Raw genomic sequence first — 10,677 nt, 5'->3', positions numbered from 1 at the left:
CTGAAATTGTAATCGTCTGTTTGTCTGTATATGTACACATCCACAGATTTCCGTCCAATTCAGATAATTTCTTCATGGTGTTTTTTTAAAACCATTTTATTGAAAAAAAATCTGACTGCAATATATTTTTTTTCCTTTTCCAGAGAGTGGGGGGAGGGGGCAGGATGTCCCCCCCCCCCCCCCAATGTTCCCAGGTATGGGTGCTCTTGCTTTGTTCCCATAACCTTCTTGCCTCAACCTCCATTAGCCCTGTCCTCTACTTGCCTGTCCCCTTCCCAGCTCCCTTTCCAGGACATTAGTCCCTTCACTTCCTTTCTCTCTACTCTCCCTTCTGCTCTTATCCCCTTTCTGGGCCCCAAACCACATCGCTGCACCCTGCCACAGGCAGCACACAATCTTCCTCCACCACTACAGGGTTATCCCTCCCCCTCCCCATACCTTGCCTCCTCCTTAAACCACCACCCACTGCAGGAGATTGCTGTTCACCTGAGATGCAATCAGGCCCTGCCTGGAGACAGTTACCAGGTATGTATGAGTTATGCTTGTGTGAATTTATTTATTTATTTAGTCTTTCAAATACTACATGTATAGAATGTATACAAGGATATTGGACATGGTTAGGCCTTTACAAGATAAAATACAGTTTGTATTGCATTCCTAAGGACTGGATATTGAAGTAATTTAGCAAAGGATCATATATACAACAAACATTAGATGCAACATACAAAGTAGAATATTCATAATGCATCCTTATTTTTGTTGCTTGGTTTCTAGGTACTCTGTCAGACTGTAAAAGCATGGATCAATTAAATATGCCTTTTGTTTGTGTGTTTTCTATTTTGGAAGAAAGACTTTATCTTAAAATGTTAAGATCTTAGACCAATCCTTCTCATTGTGCTTATTTGTGACTCAGTGTCTTCTCTATGTGGTGAGTAAGCAATCTACGCTTTCCCTATTATTGTTGTTATTCCATCCTACACTTCTCATTGTTTGATTTTATTGTAAATTTCTGGAAGATGCATAGCAGAGTATCCTTCTAATGGCATCATATGACGAGGTTTGCTGATATTCGATTCACTTGACTTTAGCATGACTGTAGATAAGATAATCTGCAAATCAGGAGTTCAGTCTTATATTCACTATCCTTATGGAAGCTGTGTTTTTGGCAGTTCCAAAACATTTTTATATTTAGTTCAGAAAATTAGTGTTTGTAATTTTATGGCCGGCTGGAGTGGCCGGGCGGTTCTAGGCGCTCCAGTCTGGAACCGAGCAACCGCTATGGTCGCAGGTTTGAATCCTGCCTCGGGCATGGATGTGTGTGATGTCTTTAGGTTAGTTAGGTTTAATTAGTTATAAGTTCTAGGTGACTGATGACCTCAGAAGTTAAGTCGCATAGTGCTCAGAGCCATTTTTGTAATTTTATGAATTATAAAAAACAGTCATGGGATTTCTTCCTTTAAGTATTTTAGAGATCACATTTTCACCATGTATGAGGAAGAAATGCACAATTCACACAAGCATGTAGCAACTGAAGTCAGTTTTCTTTGCATAGGCTGAAGCAGAATTCACATACTCTGACTTCAAAATAATATTTATTGCATAGTGACAAAACGAAGATCTGTAACAAAATTTTGTCCTGAGTATATTTTTGGTTGAAAATGGGCATCAAAGAATGTCAGTTTAGAAACACAGTAATCCCGTGGATGACAAGAATTTTTATTCAAGATGGTAAAGAAGCACTGTCCAATTAGTGATGTCGGTTGAATGTTGGGCTACAATGGTCAAGGTGGAGTGGTTGTTTACAAGAGTAGGGGTACAGTATTTTTTTTTTTCAACTTTATTCTTCATTGTATGGTTTCTGGCTTGCCAATCATTACATTGCAACAATTAGAGAAAATGACGTGTAAAACTTGTACGAATACTTAGTAATAACACAGAAATAAGAGTACATTTTTTATTAAACTTTTAAAGATGCATTCTGCCTTTAAGATTACACTCTGTTCTCTTATCCCACACTACATTTCTCTATAGTTTTTTGTTCACAGGAAAATGAATCTACTAATCCCTAAATGTTTGTAGATGCAGGGAGGTTACTTTGAACATCTTCTTGGAAGACAACAGTCATAACCAAACTCAGCACTCACAACATCTCAGTTAAGGATGTGGGGAAAAATGAAGAACAAACATTAACAGTCACATTTGATCTCAACGTTCAGTCCAGATAAGAACATTATGATCTCATACTGTACTTTATTGCCGCCAGTTCATGATCATGTGGTTACCATTGCTGTCTCTAGATCAGGGAGACTCTGCTTCGGTTCCTGGCTTCGTGGGAGATTTTGTCTTTTTTGGATCTGAGCATTGTGTTCTCTTCATCATAATTTCATCATCATTGTTGTGTAAGTCACTAAAGTGCATCAAATAAACAGACCTGCATTAGGCAGCTGAACAACCCAAGGTGGGGTCTCCCAGCCAATATTTCCATACAGGCATTTTATTTCATTGTGCCTCTTTTTCATGTATTCCTTGTATTATGTCCATCAAATCCTATGAACTTAGTTATAATGCACCATTTACCTAACAAAGAATTTAGAAAATACATAATTCATGCAAATTTGGGGTAATGATCTCCCATTATCAAAAAATTCATCTAGAAAATAATTTGGTAACTGCGTTTGGAAGATGAATCATTGTGTTGAATACAGTGGTGGTGATCTTTCTTTTCAAATGAATGGTATGTTGCACTGAGTGAGGTGGGGACACTGTTTTAAGATAAGTCAATAAATTGATCTACTTATTGTAGCTATTTTGAGACCTGTTTTGGAAACAACTGAGAGCATGAAACTTTGGTCCAGCTGATTTCATCTTAGTTAAGCAACATAGTATTAGGCAAGGAAATGATAAAAAATAATATAAAAATGAATGTACTATTGCCTGTTATAGAATGTGCCTTAAAATTATGATTTCGTTTTTTTTACAATGCACCAATTCACTACTGCCTATAGTACGACTAGAAGACAATGTGATGTTGGACACTGTTATATCTATTTATTAAAGTATAAATTATCAATATATGCTTGTCTTTTGTGAGTTAAAAGTGAATAAATACAGCTACAATACCCAATATATAATCAGTTGGAATACTGGATACACTGAAGGTGAAAAATATGTCCTCCTTCAAAATCTTACTTCCTTATTATCAGAGCTATTCATCACTGTCATTCTTTCAAGTCCACCTGATAACATTACAGTTGACAGTTCATGATAATGTATATATGAAGGATCATTTTTTAAGCTTAGGGAGTCTTATAAGCTAATTTATCTTATTGTGTAAAGGATTAGTAGAAACAAATAAAGTGATACAGTCATGAACTATTCTCACTGCAGTCTACAGAAAACATGGTGCTGTGTAGGACTGTTCTGTGTGCAGTGCTTATTACTCTGCCCACAGTTTACCAAGCTTTTCCATACCATAAATCAATTAAGGAGGCATCATGTGGATATGATGTAAGTATATTTGCCTCTTTCAGAAATGCTTAATTGCTATTTTTATTGGTCTACGTTTTAATGCCTGCACTCTGAGAGAAAATCTGGTACATATAGTTGGATTTATGTAGCTGGTACTAGTGTGACAAAGGATCTATATTGCCTGCTCAAAACTGAACTTATTTACCTGTTTTAAAGTACATAGTGAACATAATGTAGGAGTAATGGTAATGATTCACTGAAAAGTAGAGATGTGCCAGATGAGTACACAGTCTTGGGACTGCAATTCTGCAGATAGACTAGACTGAGAGGTTATGTCAGGTGGAGTGGGAGAGTGGAGAAAGTAGGCAGGAAGTTGAAAAGAGCATTGGGGATTAGATTAGATTAATTATTCATTCATTCCATAGGCCCATAAAAGAGGGAATCCTCCTGGGTGTGGAACATGTCAGATAAACACATTACAAAAATGTAAATAGAAAAACTTGAGTTTCATTAATTTGCTTTATTTGCAATTAATTATCAGCAATTAATTTGCTGAGTTGCTCCTCAGTCAATAAACAGTAAAATTATGTACATGAATTGAATTTAAACTTCTAATGTTTACAGGTTTAATACTTACATCTGCTTTCATTAAATCCATAATTCAGACATTTGCTAGCTTCTTGGCTATTACAACCAAGTATTGTCAAAAATTAAAGTAAATTATTCATTTCAGTGATCCTCAGTTAAGATCAGTCAGATTATGTACAAGATTTAAAATTAAACTTCCACTATTTACAGACTTAAGACTTACATCTGCTTTCCATACATCCATCATTCACACAGTAGATAGTTACTTGGCTGTTACAACTGCTGTAGAAATATGGAGTGCAACAACTCAAGCCAACCTAAGTACATTATTAATAATACAGAAAAAAGTTATCAGAATTATTTGTGGTGCCAAACCTCGAGAATCATGTCGGAATCTGTTCCCACAATTAGGTGTGCTTACCATTATAGGTGTATACATATTGCATGTGAAAACAATAAATCCAAATTTCAACTGTGACCTGCACCAGTACGATACAAGGCAAAAGTTCAGATACCATGTAAATAGCCACAGAACAGCTTTATACGAAAAAAAATGCACTTCATGCTGGGCTGAAGCTAGCCAATGCCAACCTCCCTACTAACAAATTAAAAGATCAGATAAAAAGAATTCTAATTGAAAACCCTTTTTATTCCCTAGACGAGTATTACATCTGTATGAAAAGTGCTTCATAAGTATGTCAAGCTCATAGTTTCAAGTAACCTACAACTAATACAATGTTGATAAAAACAAAATTTGTAATATTGTGATTGTATACTACCAAATGTAAAATCCATCAAAATGTAAAATTTATTAATACAAACAAATCTTTAGTTTGTAATTTATAAACTGACGCATTCAGAAGAATAATCTGTATGATGTCCTGAAACTGTATAAGAGTATAAGAGTCTTTATTAGCCATTCAGTATTTTCTTATACAATGGGCTTCATCAATGAGTTCAATTACAGTATATTCTTATAACAATGTATATATAACTCCTATGAATGTTAGTGTAGTACAATAGCACACATTTAATATATTGTTAATTTTACAATAAAAAAGAAAACATTATACAAATTTATATTAAGTGGGGAGTATTCATGTTGATGACATTATGTCATTATCATATACATGTTGATAACACTATGTCATTATCCTAAGATATTGATACAAATATAGAGCACTCGAAATAGGTCTATTATGCCTATATGTTAGATATTGTGTTTCCAAATTTAGGCCCTACTACAGGCACAGGTACCTTTCTCTATGTTAAAACAGCAAATCTGTCATATTACAATCTTTATATTCATCAACTGAGTAAAATGCTTTGCCTTTGAGCCATTGACCCAATGTTGTCTTAAATTTATTTTTAGATACTGTTTGTACAATTTTAGGGAGCGTGTTAAACAGTTCGAGGCCTACATATTTATAACTATTATGTATCTTGGACAGTCTAGAGTATGGCAGATCAATTGTGTGGTTTTGTCTTGTATTATGGGTGTGGACAAATGACCTAAGGGGATATCGAGCTATGTTTTCTTTTACGTGTAATAAGCAATAATAGATGTACAAACAAGGAACTGTCATGATGTTAAGTTTTTTTAAATGTTCCCTGCATGTATCCCTAGGAGATAAACCTACTATACATCAGGGTGTCCTGTTCCATTCTGTAGTGTTTTAATTTCATGATCAAAGTACTATGAGATACAGTGTCAAATGCTTTACTCAGGTCTAGGAGAGCAGCACAAGAGATTAATTTATTTTCAAAGCCATCATATATATCACTAACAATATTTTCAACCGCTTTAACTGTGAATAGTTTAGACCTGAATCCATACTGTGAGTTACTTAACAAGTTATTCCTCTCAAAATAGTGATTCATTTGTTGGTGAACACAGTCTTCGATTATTTTAGATATTATTGGGATTAATGAGGTAGGGCGATAGTGGATTTGATGTATCTCCTTTCTTAAATATGGGAATGGTTACTGCTATTTTCAAACAGTCAGGGAAAATCCCTTGCTGTAATATACGGTTAATGAGAGTGGTTAGAGGGGACAAAAGATCACTTGATATCTTCTTTATGACAAAGTTTGACAGACCATAGAAGTCCTCTGCTCTGGAACTACTTAGTTTGCCTTTTTTCTAGGGATTGTATTTGATTATTCGATGTTGAATAAATATTATTATTATTATTATTATTATTAACCAAGTATTGTCAAAAATTAAAGTATAATAAATTGTCATTAAAATGGTCTACTGCACTTGAGAAAGTCATGGATGGAATAGGAGTTGGCCACCAAAAAATCTTTTAAATTATATTTAAATTGTGCCTTGTCTGAAACGTAACTCTTAATGGTTGCTGGTAACTTATTGAAAATATGTGTTGCTGAACACTGGACTCCTTTCTGGGCAAGAGTAAGTGATTTTAAATCTTTATGTATATTTTTTCTTATTCCTAGCATTGATATTCTGTACTAAACAGTTAGTTGGAAAAAGAGATGTATTATTTACAACAAACTTCATTAAGGAATAAATATACTGATAAGCTGTGGTTAATATGCCCAGTTCTTTGAATAGGTTTCGACATGATGTTCTTGGATTTACACTACTCATTACTCTTATTATACGCTTCTGTACTCTAAAAAGTTTTTCCCTGTATATGGAGTTACCCCAAAATATCATACCATATGACATAATGGAGTGAAAATAAGCAAAATATGCAAGGCTTTTTTTATATTTTATCCTCTATGTCTGACATCATTCGCATTGCAAACACAAACTTGTTTAGGCGCTTTAGCAGTTCGTTAGTATGTTGCTCCTAACTGAATTTATTATCAAGTTGTAATCCCAAGAATTTTACACTCTCAACTTCTCCTCTTTCCATGTCATCATATTTTATACACACACCAGAAGGAAATCTCTTGGAAGTTCTGAACTGCATATAGTGGGTCTTTTCAAAGTTTAATGACAATGAATTAGTTATGAACCACTTATTAATGTCAGTAAAAATTTGATTAACTGCTATTGCAATGTTCAAATCATCTGCAAATAAGACAAACTTGGCATCTGGTAATGTAACAGATGACAGGTCATTAATATACACAAGAAACAGTAGTGGACCTAGTATGGAACACCACATGTAATTTCTTCCCAGTCAGATGATGTCTGATTGCCTACCGCTGAAGTGTTACGTAATGACACCCTTTGTTTTCTACTAGTAACATATGACTGAAAACACTTTGCAGCACTACTAGTGACACCATAATATTTTAATTTGCTTAAAATAATGCTGTGATTCACACAGTCAAACGCCTTTGACAGGTCACAGAATATGCCAGTTGCCTCTAATTTGTTGTCCAATTAATTAAGGACATTTTTGCTGTAAGTATAAATAGCTTTCTCAATATCAGAACCCTTAAGAAACCCAAACTGTTACTTTGACAGTATGTTATTTTCACTAAGGTGCTTAAGTAGATGCTTGAACATAGCCTTTTCAAAGATTTTTGAAAAAGCTGGCAAAAGTGAGATCAGTCGGAAATTTGATGGCATTTCTTTGTCCCCCTTCTTGTGAAGAGGTATAACTTCAGCATATTTAAGCCAGTCCAGGAATGTTCCTGTGACAAGTAACTGATTACACAAATACCTTAAGATATGTCTAAGCTCACATGAACACTCTTTTATTAACTTATTTGATATGTTACCATAACCACTAGAATGCTTTGATTTCAAGGACGTTATGATGGATTCTATTTCTTTGGGTGAAGGATGGCTGTGCGCTCTGAGGGTGATAGCAGGTGTGCGAGGTAGGAATGTGTGGGGATAGGCACACACAGGTGCACATGACAGGAATGCATCACACCAGCACTCGTGAGTTAGTGCAGTGCACGATGATGATGATGATGTGGAGGAGATGACTGGAAGGAGGCGGCAGAGCAGAGGAGCAGGAGACTGTGATAAAGAGGCTATGGGTGCAGGATGTGGGACAGAGTGAAAATGGGTGTGGGACAGGGGGGTAGCTGAGATTGAGCTCATGAGAGTTATAGGAATAATTCCAGATGTGTGTTACTATATTTTTTACCAACAGTTTCGATCAACATGAAAGTGTTACAGAAATGCTTCATGAATTAAGTGGAAATGACAGGATGATGCTCTTTTTCTACAACACTATTGGGAAACTTGTTTAATTTTACTGTAAATTTCTGGAAAATACATGAGTAGGCTATCCTTCTAATGGGATCATGTATTGTGGTTTATTGCTATTCAATTCCCACAATTTTAAAATGACTGTGGATTGGATAATCAGCAAGTCATTAATGCAATCTTACATTCACTATACTTATTGAAAGAGTGTTTTAGACAGTTCCAAAACATGTTTGTATTAAACTCGTGAAAGCTAGTTCTTGTAATTTTATAAATTATTAAAAAAAAAATCATGGGATTTCTTCCCTGAAGCAGTTTAAAATTCACTTTTCCACTATTTATGAAGAATACATACACAATTCACTCAAGTATGTAGCAACTCAAGCCACTTCTCTTTACACAGACTGAAGCAGAATTCACATAGCACTCCAACTTCAAAACGTGGTTTCTTGCAAGCTAGCAAAGCCAAGATCTTTAACAAAATTTTGGCATGAACATATTTTTGGTTGAAAATGGACATCAAAGAACGGCAGTTTAGCAGCACTGTAATGACACGGATGACAGAAATCTTTATTGAAGATGGTAAAATAGCACTGCCCAATTGGTGATGTTGGTTGAGTGTTGAGGTAGAATGATCAATGTGGAGTTCTTGCTTCCGAGAGTAGGGATATTTGTTTTCATTTTTTAATTTTATTCTGCATTGTGAGGTATCTGGCCTGTCAATCATTATGCAGCAATTACAGAAAACGTTGTACAAAACTTGTAGAAGTGCTTAATACTAATCTAGAAATAAGAGTACAACTTTAAAAAGAGTTTTAAATATGTATTTTGCCTTTAAGCATACAGCCTGTTCTCTTACAAAACACTACACTCCTCCATTTTTTTTTTTGTTCAGATGAGCACTATAATCCTAGTCTCCAAATGTTTGTAGGTGCAGGGAGGTCACTTTGAGCATCTTCTCTGAAGACAACTTGTGTTTTGTGAAAGACATACTATCACTGATACTGTATGCAGAATATTTTAGCAGGTTGCTGACATATTGCATTGGGGTACTTGTACTGCCTTTTTTATGTATGACAAGTAATTTTTAGTTATTTAAATACTAAAGATTTTTGAAATATCTACACCCATAGGTTTTGTGTGTATTTTGTCCTGTAACACTGCTGAGTGAGGTGGTGCAGTACTTAGCATACTTGACTTGCTTTTGGGAGGATAATGGTTCAAATCTCTATTCAGCTGTCAAGATTTAAGTTTTCCATGATTTCTCTAAAGAACTTCGAGCAAGTGCTGGGATGATGTCTTTGAAGACAATCTTTCATAATCCAAACTTGTGCTGTGCTTGTAATGACCACACTGTTGATGGGGTGTTAAACCCTGTATCTACCTTCCTTTTGTAACAGATAATTTTTGTGTCCATGATGATCTAGTGGGTAGAATGCTAGACTATGGCTCTTGCGGTCCTCAGTTCTGTCCCGCGGCATTTCCTTGTTCAGAGTCCCTCTAGGATGGTCCCAAATCCACTCACTGTACTAACAGATTGAACACTAGGGATATTTCTTGCCAGTAAAAGGCAGCTGGGACAATGGACACACTATCCTCGACTTCATAGTCCCATAGAGAACAAAAGGCTACACGCTACCTACTGTCCGGTCAGAAACCTGTTCACAGGTTGAGTGCCACATTCTTTACTTTACTATTAACAGAAAGTTTTGGCTTAACTGATCGTCACTCTTGATGAATATTTCTTACTTGTCTAATGAGTATTTGTTACATTCAGTCTTAAAAATACTGCACTTGTGGTTGTAGGGTACATATATATAGCAGTATTATTGGATGTAACAGAACGAAGATCATATGCTCCTACACAGAGAATCAAACCCTCATCACTGAACATTCTAATCCAGCACTCTGCACATTGCAGCACTATTATCTGTATTGAATGAAGGTACATGCCATCACAGTGTTATCCAGTTGCCATTCTTTAACATTCATTTTGAACATATAATGAGCAAGACATTGCACTGTCAACTCTGGATGTGCATATTTTTCTTCATCTCGCCACCTGTTCCTCTAACTAAGTATTCTTTTGCAGGTGTCAGAATCATGTTATAAAAATGATCTAGTTTCTCAATAAATTGCATACATGTCACCATACATTGTTTCTCTGAATACACTAGTGAAAATATGAAAAGAACAGCCTGAAGAAAGTGTCTGAGGTAATGTTTTACTCACATCTTATTGAAGATCTGCACAGTATGTAATGACAATCACAAGGTCATATTCCTAATGATTGTAACAATAATGGATAACAATTTAGTATCTGCTATACCTACTGCTATCAATCTGTATATTGAGCAAGCAGTAAAGGAAAGATAAGAAAAATTCGGAGTAGGTATTAAAGTCCATGGAGAAGAAATAAAAACGTTGAGGTTCGCCGATGACATTGTAATTCTGTCAGAGACAGCAAAGGACTTGGAAGA

At 35.4% G+C, this 10,677-nt stretch overlaps 1 protein-coding gene across 1 annotated transcript in view; it reads left to right on the top strand.

The window, feature by feature from the left end:
• Positions 1 to 3,400: 3,400 nt before the first annotated feature.
• Positions 3,401 to 10,677, top strand: part of LOC124598929 (lysosomal alpha-mannosidase-like) — a 258,417-nt gene continuing 251,140 nt past the window's right edge. Inside the window, exon 1 of the mRNA XM_047136036.1 lies at positions 3,401 to 3,507. The gene's annotated coding sequence lies outside the window, so the exon portion shown is untranslated. The remainder of the gene's footprint in view (positions 3,508 to 10,677) is intronic.

Source organism: Schistocerca americana, chromosome 1 (assembly GCF_021461395.2).
Source record: "Schistocerca americana isolate TAMUIC-IGC-003095 chromosome 1, iqSchAmer2.1, whole genome shotgun sequence".
NCBI classification, from domain to species: Eukaryota; Metazoa; Arthropoda; class Insecta; order Orthoptera; family Acrididae; genus Schistocerca; species Schistocerca americana.
Note: the sequence above shows the minus strand (reverse complement) of the source record. Positions and strands in the feature narration are given on the sequence as shown.